The 15,486-nt window shown below is 31.3% G+C and overlaps 1 protein-coding gene across 1 annotated transcript in view; it reads left to right on the forward strand.

The window, feature by feature from the left end:
* Positions 1 to 5,313: 5,313 nt before the first annotated feature.
* Positions 5,314 to 15,486, forward strand: part of ko (Stork-head domain-containing protein knockout) — a 48,048-nt gene continuing 37,875 nt past the window's right edge. Inside the window, exon 1 of the mRNA XM_089221112.1 lies at positions 5,314 to 5,464. The gene's annotated coding sequence lies outside the window, so the exon portion shown is untranslated. The remainder of the gene's footprint in view (positions 5,465 to 15,486) is intronic.

Here is a 15,486-nt window from a genome sequence, read left to right on the forward strand (position 1 = left end):
GTGAATACTAAAATCTTTTTGATCCTGTTGGACGTGGAATTTTGCCCGTAAAAATCTTTTTTTCAATAGCTTCGTAGATCCCGACTATTATATAAATATTAAATATAGTGTACTTTTTATTAGGTAATGAGTCATTCCATTCATAATGAGTAATTAAAAAATAATAGTGTTGTAGTAGCGAATAAAAAATCATGAGCATTTTGATTTCGATATTTACAGATCGGGTTGACCAGAATCTAGTTTTCGTTCACTCATACAACTTGAAATGTTAATAAGATTTACACATACACAATATATATATATATGCTATAGCCTATACGTAAAGAAATACCTGAAGATATTTTGTTGAAATAAGAACATAAAAAAGTGGTTATAGTTTCGTTGAACAAAAAAAAGATCATGATTCGTTCGGTAGAGATGAAATATATATTATATTGTTTGAGAATCTCATACATGCATGCACGAAAGGAATTTTAAGTATTTATTTTAAATCGGTAAACAATGAATAAAAAAAAATTAAGCTATAAAGACTTCCATATTAATTTCAACATATGGATGAGCTGGCATGGTATCTATATAATATTTCGACTTTCGAGTACCCTATTATACTATTAAAGCAGCATACATCCATTCAAAATATTTTCAAAAACAAGCATTTAATTTATTTTGAATTTAATAAATTTATAACGTTTATGTTCGATTGTAACTTGTAGATATATTATACATAAGTACATAATTATTATTAATATACAATATCGCTGTGATTAAACTGATTAAAGTAATTTATTTTACTAATAGTCTGCTTACAACAGTAGGTAAAATTAATTTTGCCAATTTGAAAATTTCATTGTGTGTATACTGTAAACCATAAAATATACTCAAAAAGTCTTAATTACTCACTTATAATATTTTTAAATTACAACAAAATAACTAAACCCGTTATTTTTGTTTTTAATAATTTACGTAATTTTGTCCACATTTGTCCACGTTGGCAAAAATAACCGTGTTTGTATATTTTTTAGATTATAATGAATTATCAATCTCGAACTTATTATCATAATTTTGATGAATTTTATCAAAATTTAAATTTCAGACGCTCATAAAAATTTTTTGTGGATTTACGCTCATCTTTTTTTTCAATTTCTACTAACAACTTATGAGGAACGATTTTATAGGAACGTATTCCATTTTTAAATTTTTTCCAGAATTTTAAAAAAACTAATAAGACAACATTTTCTTACACCTACAATAATAGTTCAAAAACAATCGAAATATTTCAAAAATTATGTAGTGCACAGAATTAACTTATCTAAACACTAAGTAAAATTTTTATATATATTCGGTTTTTTTTTTTAAGTTACATTAAAAACAAAACCAAATTTTATGAAAATCATTGTGAATTATTTACTTATGAACTGTTCAATAAATACCAAATAAAAAAACTAAATTCATTTTCCTGATAAAAAATATGCTATTGAAGAAAATCGAACTATTTAAATTGTCTCTTGACAGAACCAAAAATCACAAACCGTTGTAAAATCAATACATTCATCACTCTGCTCAAAATCTAGTATACGTTTTAACTTTTTCAACGGCTTTACAAAACTGTTGATGATTAGAAAATGTAAGACGTGTTAAAATTGAACCAGTAAATATATGTTTGAGACTAATTTGTAATAATATATATATATTATAAAAATGTTTTGCTACAAAATTGTTTGAGCTCATTTGCTAAGAATAATTAACTTTAAGGTTGGTGATTATAAATAATGCAAATTTTGTAATTCATAACAAAAAAAAGACCTTCATAAGAATCTATATACAGTTATAATTTTAAAACAATTGGCAGGTCATAAACATGTGCAAGTATGTTATACGTATTATAGTATAATTTACAAATATTTACATGTATAAATGTAACAACAATGCTCATTAAAATAATAACTATTTAGCACACAATGCTCACTTTGAGTTGTCCTTTAATTCTGTTTGAATTAAATTATTAATGTTTACTATTTAATAAAAATATATGTAAACGAAAAAACACGGCAATATTTGTCCAAAAAAAAAATTCAAACAAAATGTTATATTATACTAGTACCTATAAATTATATAGTTTGTGTTCATGCCGTTCATGGTACAAAAATAATGCTTCATGAAAACAACATTTTTTATATAAATATCTATACCTATGAAATAAAAGTACAACACGTATGTAATACTATACTAATTACTAAAAACTAAAACGCCTATAATTTAATTTATAAAAAAATATTATGTGATTGTATAATAGCAAATATGAAATAGGTATTATTGAATGTTGGACATGAAGTATTTTTATGTATTATGTTGTAGGTAACCTATATATATATATATATATATATATATGATAATTTTATGAAAAATTATTTTTTGCTCATCTACATACATTATTTTTTGCATTAATTGTCTACATAATTTAAATGTATATAATATATATATAAATATGGGCTGATAAACAAGAACAAAATTAAAAATAACTTGCTGTTGTTAATCTCTATTAATAATATATTAATCTTGTCTAATAATACAACACATTAAAGTTGTATGTCTTTTGAATTTTGTCGTCGTTTTGTAACTTATGTGGGACATATAAAATAGTTCCAAATAACCGTTATTTCCGTCTGTTTGTCCAGGTATTTTTTTTTTTTTTTTAATATAACAATTTTGTGAATGCGTGGGAGTTTAATCTATGAAAATCTTCATTATGATACGAAAAACAAAACAACAGATTATTATGTATATTATGTAATGGAAAATATTATCACTACCCAAACTGCGATTAATATAATAGTGTCAATGTTTTTTATTTTTTTTTTACTTTTTAAATATGTGACTAATATTCACGAAACTAAGAAGTGTTTATAATTACTAATTAAGAGATTTTACGGCTATAGTTTACCAAGCAATAAATTGGTTTTCAAGGATTCTTGGAACTTACAACTGAATAACTATTATTATTATAATACAACTCGATGAAGCATATTATTGTTTTAATGTAATGTTATGTTTCTATAGTATAATATCTTATATTTTATATAGTATCACTGAATATCAAAAACTACTTACACGCATTTCACTGTTAACTATACTTGTAGACTTGATACTAATGAGAAAAAATAAGTATAATATTAAGTTAGGTTATACACTTATACACTCTCCGTAGGTTATAATGTTGAGCACAGCATTGATGTTTCTCGTAATTATTATTTTAAATTTGTGCACGTCCAATTTTGTTAAACCGCTCATACTGCACTTTCACTATGCCCGAATTAATAGCGTTTGATCTGTCGGATTTGATTTCAAAATGTCAGGAAGTTTTATCTAAGGACTAGCTTATTAAATTAGACAATTTTGGTGTGCCTTCGGGGGAATCATTTGTCACATTTATAATTTTCTCTTTTTGTAAACAACATTTTCGATGGTTATTAGTTATTACATTTATATATGTATAGGCACCTATATATAATGTTCTTTATAGCGGTTCCCGAACTCATTACTATAGTTGTAGTTATAAGTTCATCTAATTCAATATTTTAATGTAAAGCAAACAGTGGCAGTCCGAGAACAGATTACTTGGTCGGCTAAATAAAAAATGGCCTCTCTATTTAGATACAATTATGAAGAGGTGGGCCTTGAAAATATTTTTCCAATAAATTTGAAGACGGCTCAGTCTCACCGACCTGTCCAGACGGCGACTGAGAGCTAATACGACAGTTGCAGGTTTTAATCATTTTTGATATGTGATAGTGGTATCTCATTATAATTAAATGAGTTATTATATGAACACGGTCAGTTTCCTTTTAATTGTGGACGTGATAATATAATTTAGTTTTTAATATTCAGTGTTATTCACCTAAAGAGTATATTTTTACTTGATATCCGATCGTTATTCATTCATTTAAATAGCATGATGTCAGTAAACATTATAAATTAAGGTCTCTAGTTGAAATAAAGATTTCAATGTTTACGATAAATATAAAAGATAAATGCCGTTTTAATTTACTTCCGCCAAGTCCCGTTCTCGTTTGAAGTGCGTGTAATGAATGTGTAACATTAAAATAGCTCACTTTGAGTAGAAATCTAATTGCACCTATTTAGGTCATTATTGAAGACTCAAAAATTAATGTCCATTCATTAATAAAATTTCCATCTCACTTGCATATGGTGTGTAATATATTTAGTTCGATGTGCTTATATTATCTAAAACTGTGTATACCTTTGTTATTTCCGATTTTGAGCCACTGCATGATGATGTTAGACAGATTGATCGAATCTCGTTTTGGAGCTACGAAACTGTATGAAAGTTTAGCTCAGACAGCAACATGAGTAGGTAGTTAATATATTTTGTATCATATAATTATAATATATACCAAATGATTGGATAATTTCTATTTAACGTATATAAAAATTATATGATAATACAATATAGTGTAATTATAAACGGGTATTTTGTGTGAAATACGCATATTATAATTACACTTGGTGTGACGTATAGAAATGTTATATATATATATGTATATATTCAATACTCGACACTCGTGTAGTCGTGTATGTAAATCGGATGCGACGTGTGATTAGACGTGAGGTAGGCGTCTGTCGGTTTATATTATAGCTGATATTATAGGTTTACCATCCGTTTACCTACTTTATGTAAAAAAAAAAAACGTCCGGAAGTCTTCGGCGTGAGCAAAATCTGTTTTTAATATTTAAAAAATAAATAAAACACCAGATGCGTATAACTTATATGTACGATAATAACACACTTTATCGTTGCAATATCAATAATAATGCCTACTCAAATACATGCCACACAGTGGCCGTCAGTATTATTTACCCATAATGTTCGACAGTAATATTAAAATACCTTTATATTATATGTTTAGTGGCTACCGAGCACAGATTAAACGACGAAACACGAGTGGCGGCGACGGAGTCGTGTTCGTCTCCGTTGTATAATCATCGAGTCGAACACTGCAGCAACAGGTCAAAAGTCAATAAGCATAGGTATATTCCTATACAAAGACAAATAGTAACGAAAAAAAGAGCAGGTGATTCTGTTATTCGACGGGACCCCAACCGCTTCCATTCAACGGCACGGTGGCTTGAACGTACATATAACATGGGTAGGAGAAAGTAGTGGTAGTTGTGATGACGGGGGTGGAGAGGTGGTAAACATACAGAGTGTTTGTGGTGAAGTGAATAATGATAATAATAAAAAAAAAATTAAAACATTGGTCGACTACCAGTAGTAGTGGGGGGGAGGATAACAACGCAGGTAAAGTGTGTCCGGTGGCGGCCGTTCATTCCGTTGTGCGGTCGTGTAACGAGCGTTGTCTGTTGTGCGCGTTCAGTGAGTTCTGTTTATATTATACACTTCCGAACCCCATGGACATGTGCGACTCGGATGACTGCTTAAATTGTGGTGAGTACCTACCTCTTTTTAAAATCTAATATTATTTGTTTTTTTTTTGGTTCACACGGTGCAAGTGTAATTTTTAGTATACTATAGCTATAGGTACATAATGTGCATTTATAAATAAGTATACGGATCGCCGACTTTTGGTATATTATAATCTATTTTTTCCCGGAAATTGTCGTTCCTTCAGTATGGATAATAATAATGAAGATCCCTTCTAATCGAAAATATTACTTTGATAACCTTCCGTTTTAATAAACGATTTACTGCGGATATTGATATAATAATATACGATCACCATCGTTGTCTTTATGTGTATAGATCGTACCTGCGTCTACGTGCGTTAACGTTCAATTGTTGATTCTATTGATAGGTAATATTTGTTGGAAGTAATGGGCTTTTTATAAATTCTCATAAAAATTAGTATTAGATTTTACAAACGAGCGCTGCCGTTGTGCTACCCACTACCCTGGTGATGTATTGATATGTCTGAACCTACAAATCACGATGCCTGTGGGGCGTTAAAATCTCTACTTGCCCACTTGGGGTTAGCATTTTTGTAATGATAGTGAAATGTTGTAAGACCGTTGTCGGTAGAAATAATATGTATAGTATTTTCGCTATAAATCTTGGCCTTCGTCGTCATATGCTGCAGCAAGTCGCGTGTTTCAATGTTAAATATGCGCAGTATAATAATAACAATATAACGATCCTCTTACGGTACACACGTTCAGGAAGTCGTTTCGCCTGAAAGTCACAAGTGGAGGCCGGTTCCATAGAAGACATTATGATCGGATTTTATTACATTATAATATTAGTAAAGTCATCCACGTTCTATACTATACTTATTAGTACGCAACAAAAATATAATAATATATTCGAAATATAAGTTCTATAACAATCGCTAACAACACTTATATTGGTAGGCACCTATGTAAAATATAAATATACAAACATTTATAAAATATAATGTTCTGCAATCTGCAGATTACATATTACGTATCCCTATCTTACAAATTAGCCCGACAAAATCCGCATTTATTGACTGGCTTTTATGTTTTTATATCACTTGCGAGTGTATTCGAGACGTCAATGATATTATTGCCGCTTTCATCATCCGGATAATATGAGGATTTCTGTGATCATTTATTATTTATGGCGTTTTTAAAAGGATGATTCGAACTGGCTTACAACCTATATTGTTAGAGATCTGCAGTGTCCTGATAAAAAACAAGATTTTAAAATATAATAGAAAACATTTTTCTTTATTCGTTTCGCATTGATCATTAATCACTGCAGTTTCGATGTAGGTACGAGAAAAATCCGTATAATACTACCTAAAATCAACAGCACCTGTTCTGTATTAGTTTTGGTTGCAGTAATAAACCCTAAAATTATACAGAAGTAAATATCGATTTTGAATCGATCTAAATTTATACCTATGTAGAAATATGAATGATGAATTTTAGATATTATTCGATTTTTTTTTATCATATAAATACAATATATACTAATTAATTAAGTTTATTGAACAGTTACAATTTAAAATGTATAATATACAGTATTCTAATAACACGAATTTTTTCAATCATATAGCTAAAAACTAATTCAAGATGCAAATACTAACATTATAACAAATTGATACTGACGGCTAACGTTACGTCTGAAGTATAATGATATTGTAAGGAGAAACGAGCCAAACAATATAGGTATTCTAAATATTAAATCATCAATCAATATATCAATTACGTTTTTTTTTTTTTTTTTTGATATATAAGTAGATGTAAATGATATATTGAGTTATGTATAGAGTAATGCATATGCATAAGAACATGAGCACGGTTTATACATCTAGAGTAATGATCACAGTTTCTTCTTCAAACAGAATGGGTATAATGAAATTTGCATAAAACATACAAAGATTTTTCAAGATATTGTAATTATATCCGTTTCAAATTAGAAAATAGAATCACAGTATAAGAGTTTTTATTTTTTAAATAATGGCGTATTATGTTTCATTCTTATGAAGACTGTAGTTATTTTCCAATAATAAGTGATACCTGAAATAGTAGTACTTAGTAGGTATAGGTACTACAATAACTTATGAGACGCTCAAAAAAATTAACATATATTACACGTCATATCATTAATATATTACTATCGATTTCCGGTTTTTACGAGTGAATAATATATTATAGGTAGGTATAGTTACACGTGGTTTTAGGCTGACCTAAAACGAACACAATTCAGTATTTCAGTCGAATCGTGTGTCGCGGTAATTTTCAGATGTTTCAGTCGTACCTACATCATTCGCACCAGTCGTATCCGAAACGCTGTAAATGCAACATAGGTTTATATCTATAATAATAGTATACTAATTGCTATTATAACAGTGTGCAAGTCTTATAGTTTTCCCCTATAATACAAACAATACAATAAACCACATTATAGGACATTGTATGGCGTATGGCAGCACATAGACATGATATAATAATATCATAACACCGCGGTTAGGCTCTCGTTTGTTCGTAGTTTAGTCTTATATTACACGAAAAACCGACCGTTTGAAATTCGCGTTGGATCGTTTTCGATACGATGACCCTCGTCTGCGCGATGGTGGAATCGTTACTCCGGGTACTCGTCCGCGGCAAGTGCGACGATGCAGTATTATAATATACGTAAGACACTAAGACAGTATTCTTTATACATATATATAAAAATAAATGAATACCTAATTAATGAGTTTCTCTGGGGTATAGACGAAACCAGGTTTGACGACCTTCATTATAATGCTCGCGCGTTCACAGCAAGACACTTCGTCGGATCATAAATTCCTATGTATATATGAGTATTTACCGCATTTATATACCTATAGATATGTATATATCCTAACATTATTTGGCGTGCATAAAGTCGATATGATACGGTTGTGTACACCTACTGCGGGAATAGTGTACACTGAATACTGCAGAACTGTTCTGAGGCACGCGCATTGGCGACTTCATCGCTGACGAGATTCTCAGCGCACAGGACAGTATAATGTAATACGACGACTGCAGCCGTTTTTGCGCAACTCAGTGTAACGACATTTAAGCGTTTACGGTATACGATTAGTTGGGTAAAGGTTAACCGCTGCAGCTCTCCGTGCATTATCATCACGTAAATATAATATGTTAAATTATGTTGCCCAATAGGCAGGTACGCGATTTTTGGCTCGTGATAGGTAATATACGCTATATACATACATTATAGTTGTGATAATACCGTTTAGAGAGGTGTACCTATGACATGTACATTAAGCAACTTGCGATTCGTGGTTTTATAATATTTTTGCACTCGTAATTCGCTCGTCGTCAGCTAATTGGCCAATTCTCACGCCATAATATTATATACTGTACTATTATTATTATATACAAATCATTTTATTTCGCATCTGCTACAGTATTATTAGTATTAATATCATGCGTCTTGCGACAACGGCATGTTTGTCATCGTCTTCATCGCCATTCCATCGGATAATGATAATAATAATTATTATGATTTTGTCGCGAACTGCATTTTCGGTAAGGTTCCGCGCTTAGTTAGTTTCGTTTAGCAACTCTATATATAAGTATATAATTATAAATGTCTATCTGGGCGTAATTTACGTACTTATATATATTGTAGTGCGTCACGCGCCAAAAACGATTACGATTACGCAGCTACTCCATAACATCATATTGCAACCGTATTAGAGCGTTAATACACGTATACATATCATATTATGATACAGTTTTAAGTTATACAAGAATAAGACACCGCGGCCATATGCCTATTCTGCTTGCCGAAACTCGATTTCGCAGAGATTTTTACTACAACAAAACAATGTTTATATAAGCACAATACACGTGTACCTATATAATATATCGACTAATTATCCCTCTCTGTCGTCCTAAAGATCGAACGAAAAGAACATCAACACGTGATGATGATCGAAAACGATGTACCTACATTTGATTTTTTACCCGCGGGTTAAGAATTTTTTAAGTGCCAGACGGAAAAAACGCCCATCTCAACCCAAAACAACTGTCATATTTTTAGGTTAGAGAGCACATCATCGGTTAGTATTAGTATATATAGGCACAAAGATTCCGCAAGAGTGATGGTTTTTCAACAAAAGATTTATCGTTGTAACTACCAACCAGGTTTGCGAAGGTAAAATCTCATTGGTATACTACCTATACAGGCTATAGGTGAGTTACGGCCCGAGTAATTATCATTACCTATGTACCTAATCTATATAATATTGTTTAATAATTTCTGTCGATTTATGATTGAATAATTTATAAAGCATTATATTTTATCACAATAACTTACTATACCACATAAATATTTTTAAAATGAAAATAATTAATGATCTTGCAAATTTCAAATACCTATTAAAAACTAAATGATGTAATAGGTAGTACATACCTGTTAACAAAATCAAAGTTGCTATTTTTTGTATTAAACATAATATATATATAGAAATATAAAATACACCAGATGGTTAGAGCCAACTTCTCTTCTAATAGAACAATATCGGAAGTGAAAACATATTTCACGTGTACCTATATAAGTAACAATTATTTACTGCATGCGCCATATTCGATAAACCCTATGAAAAGCGTAATGGCACAGCGTCTCGTTTTTTATTAATTGTTTGTGGTTAACTTGTTTTCATATTATTTTAATTGACGTTTTATACTACAACGAATCGCACATTGTTTTTATTGTTTCTTTTATTCCATATATAACAAATCGCCAACTGTCCTAAACTTTCACGAATATACAATATATACATAAAAGCATGTATGTATACTTGATGGGCCTGGACAATAATAAAATTAAAAACGTATTGCAGACATACATTTATTTACCTACCTATAATGGTACATAATTCAATAATCGGTAATATATTATGCATATATATGATTATCGACTATGTATTTTAAACTGCAATATATACGATGGTATAATAACATAATATATAAAATGTACGCGTGCACTTTACACAGCTATTGCTCAGTACGATAGAGGATGCGCTCGTTGTATTAACTTATACTATTAAAGACGTCACCGGACCGTATCACCATAACAGTCAAATTATTTCCTATTATTGTTTTTATTTTTATTTACCTCTGGGTCGTCATACGACTATACGAGGATGTTTACAAGAGGTCTTTCTAATAATTCAATCCTATAGGTTCTACAATATTATAGTAAAACCACATTATTATATCTGGTAATTTTCTGGTTTAAAATTCTTGAAATTTTTCACTCAATAAGACGAATTGAACAAGGTAAACCGCGTAATAATGTCTAATCTGGCCTTAAACCACAACTAGGATTTCTCATGTGGACCAATATAAGCTATTGAGCTTATTAATATATTTTTCTTATAGTGAATTCGAACTACTTTCAGTAAAATATTGAGCTTTTCTAAACTGTGAGGCGAACCAATGATATAGTTGTTAAACTATAAAAATACCAACGGAACATAATTGTATTCATGTATATTAGTCGCAATATTATAATTAATAATAGAATAATTAAACATAATTTTTACTTACTACATTTAGTTAGTTATTCATAAGACTTTTGTTTTACATACAACTCTTTAGTAAAACGATTTGGAAAAAAAATTATATTTAATAATTCGTATTTTGACAACTATACATATTTTGTGTATTAATTAATGTAGTAATATCGTACAATGATTTACATGTAGGTATAGACATTAAGTTACTTATCATGTTTAAATAAATTCTTTTTCGAAGCAATATATTTAAGTGTATGCACGTCAAGCACGTTTCAGGATCAATTTTTTTGCGGTGGTGTAAAAAATTGGGGAGGAGAGGCTATACGCTATACCGCTAATCATCCTTGCTCCGTGTATACATCCCTTGTATTAAATAATTTGAAATAAAATAAATGTATCTAGTTAATATAATATATGATGATACCGTGATGGTGGTGGTGGTTCAAGGGTTGCTGAGGGTTATATCTACCCCCTCCCCCCGGAAAAATTACTGGATATGCCACTGCGTGATATATGGCTATACTATAACTCGTAATATTGTAATACATTTTGTAATAATATTGACTTAATATGATTATTTGTAGTCTAGATGTAATGTATAATATATTACGATAAATTTCGTTTCCGTTATTTCGAAATTGTCACTAGAGTACCTAACATTCGATGGTCGTGATTTTTGATCCAATGTACAGTTGCGCATTAATTTACAAATATAAATATCAGATGACTGCAGCATTGTCAATAACCATAAAAACACGCAATCTGATTATTATAAATTATTATCTTAATTAATAATATTATTTTATTATTTTACTCTTGCGTACTGCAATTGATTTCTGCAATACTACAATAATATTTCACTTTTTTTTTGGATTTATATTATTAATCTGCCACTCCTTCATAAACGATTCGCGACATGATCGTATTATTAAAAAATATTTTAGTAACTATACAATATAATACATTTGTATAACTACAGTATATTATTCGCTATATGTACGTTAAGTCGTTAAGTAAAATAGATTTAGAATATTTACATCACGAAAATCGTCGAGCGGTTGTGATGTTTCCTCAGTACTCTCTTGTACGGTTGTACATATATGTAAAACCCAATTTTACCGCAAGGTTTATAAACACTTAGACCACATATGGTACGTTTACACATTTAACATTTATACCACTCACTTTTCATACATTACATAGGTGACTATATATGATTATGCATGTACGCAATACCGTAAAATTATGCGTGTGTATAAAACACTATATAAATATCTATCTCCTGTTATGAGTACTACAATATTGGCAATGTGAAGTCCGATTGTGGTCAAAATTCGAAACACTCCGTACAGTCTCTAAGCATCAAAACCTCAAGTGTTGTTGTTGGAAAATTGTTAGCTTGTGACTGAAAATTATGTAAAACGCGCATATATTGCTTTCGATCCTCAAAATGAACGCGTACACATAGCTGAACGGATTCGATATCGTAGGTCATCTCAAACTTTCTGTTTCGTTTCGAAAGCCATTTTACCCATAGGTTAGTATAACCTATATAGCAACAGTGGCGGGTCACCGGGTGCATCGGTGTGCCACACGTATATGTAAATAAAAGTAAAAAATGGGGTGCACGGTGCATATAAGGACTTCCCGATGTCCTACAAAATAATATATTCTAATATATATTAACGGACGCGTTCGTGTGTTACAAAAAAAAAATGATTGTATTAAATGACGCCCTCGTGACACCAAGTTATCGGAAATCTCGTAGGAATTAAATTTAAAAAAAAAACTGAATTATAACAAACGAAATAAAGCGGCACGTACAGAACCGGCATTGCGGTACCTAACTCAAAGATTCAATATTATATTGTATATACTCCAACGAAAAATACAGTATAATAATATCTTATACAGCAGTATAGGTACGACGTACACAATAATATATAATTAGCGTGTGTCAGGAGCAGATTCGGAAAATTGTGGAAAAATAATACCAAAAAACCGCTATATATCATTATTCCGTCGTTTCCGTCTGTCGTATATAATTATAATATTTACCTATATAACATATTATTGTTTGATATATTTATACGAATTCGTATGTATAATATTATAATAATATATGTTAAATATGTGAGTAGAATTTGAGAATGGGACGCAAAACTAGTGTTATGTGATATTATTTCTCTGCTCGGACGGGGTGCGTGCCCGTTGTCACGATCTTACAATAATATAGAAATAATAATATACTCACGCGCGTGTGCAGCAGGTTTCACGACGAAAAACTTGAGACGGAAACGCGAACACAACCCAGAGAATTTCACATGACCGTTTTCGGTGATCATAATTATTATTATTATTACTATTGTGATTATATTGTTACGATAAAATACCAGACCGATGGCCGTCATAGCGCGTGTCCGGTTGTGCACAGTACACACACACAATTATTATAATATATTTATTTAACAATAATAATAATAATAATGTTTAATATATTATATATACGTGTAGGCACAACGCGCACGGTCGTCGTCATTTCCGATAAGATGTATACCAATTATAATATATAGCTAGGGATCTTTTGTGTGCTGGGACCTAATATAATGAAATATATTCCGAAAACGAATCTGCACACGACGCCGAATCGTGCAGATGGGCAAACGGTGCGACGATGGGTGATGGCGAATATAGAGAAATTGTTTTGTATTTTTTTTTTTTTTTACGACTCGGCATAATGTACGCGAGCGGAGACGATATTCTTTGTAATAATACAATATTACAATATAATATCTGATACAAAAGTATGACTGCGAAGTATAATAATATTATTAAGAACGTCCCGATGGCAATACATGCGATTCGGGCGAGAGTTCAAAACACATTGGATAGACGTCTATATAATATGACACGTGTGTGCGTATCGTAAGAAAGTGGTCGCCGCGCTAACTATAGGTATACATGTGTGTGCGTGTGCGTATATTTAACTTCGTTCGTAATAACTAATAACACACCGTCAACGGAACAATATAATATAACGTTTATCGGGCAAAATGTAGGTGTATGTGTATGCGTGTGTGCTGCGTATTTTAGCTCAGGGAAAATATTTATAATAATACGCATGCCCAATTCGTTATCCAGTCGAATCATTAGTGTTCAGAACCGCGATGCAGAAAAAACGGAATATTATGGGCGCACTTTTTTTTCTCCTCTTTCTATTTCCACCGCTACCGAAGCGGTTGTCCTTTGGCTTCGATTATTATTATTATTGTTTGATTTCGCCGTTTTAATCGATCGTTCGTGCGGCCGAGAAAAGCGCTCGTTCTATACGGTCGCTACGTGCTCCTGCTGCTTTACAATATAATAATTATAACTTATAACGTATCATGGCAATCGCAACACTCTCGCGGTGGTTATTTCGACGACGACGATTCCACTCGGCCGTCACTGCACGAACTTAAACATATAATATTATACATACCGCAACAATATTCGCAAACTCTGCACGTGTATTGAAATATGACGTCTGTCGTCGTAACGTATAACGTAATGAAAAACGAGAAAAAAAAACTAGAAAATCAGCATCAACAAATCGCACACATTTAGATAACCAATAAGATAGTTATTTCGTGTGTCTTAATAAAAATGTGTTTTTCGTCACGTGTTCTGACTTTTTCCATGAGCGATGCGACTGTGTTGTGATCGAATCCCACTCGCATTATGTCTGTTGAACTGCATTGCCATAGAAAAGTCAAATTCTCAATTCCACGTCACGTCACGTCATTTATCGCAGGTTTGTAGACCGTGAGCGATTGGATACGAAAATATAGATAATATGGATCCGTGATAGAGTGATTATTATCACTATAAAACTTATACTAAAACTGGACAATATATCTGATCTATTGTAGTGCATAAAGTAACGTTCGAGGTAGTAAACCAAATAAGTATACTCTCTTATTGAACATAATTTACTCGACTACACAATACTCATACTTAGTTATAACACTCATATACATCATATCCATATCATTATTTATTTTGGCAAACAAGAACGGTCAATATTCTGCAATATTTCCCATCGCTCTACAAAAAAAAAAAACATAAAAAAAAAAAAACCAGGTAATAATAATAATAATAATCAATTTGGCGGTGCAGTAACTTCCTCGATATGATCCTAACTATAATACATATTATATAGTATATACCTAACAAAAGGTGCATATATATATAATATTGCGGTCGTCGTCGTCGTCGTCGCGCGCGCGCGCTCCCCGAGATTTCTCACGTTTTTTCATCGATCTCTCGATCGTGCGCCGGCCGATCTACAAATGGGTATCTCGGCATAATAATATTATTATAATATATACCTACCTATGATATATTGTGTACGAGCAACGCACACCTGCACGTTGTGAGCATGGCCAATACTCGATCGGCGATCGACGACACGATATCCGGTGTGCCA

Source organism: Diuraphis noxia, unplaced genomic scaffold, assembly GCF_037042655.1.
Source record: "Diuraphis noxia isolate RWA-SAM2 unplaced genomic scaffold, SU_Dnox_SAM2 contig0002, whole genome shotgun sequence".
NCBI classification, from domain to species: Eukaryota; Metazoa; Arthropoda; class Insecta; order Hemiptera; family Aphididae; genus Diuraphis; species Diuraphis noxia.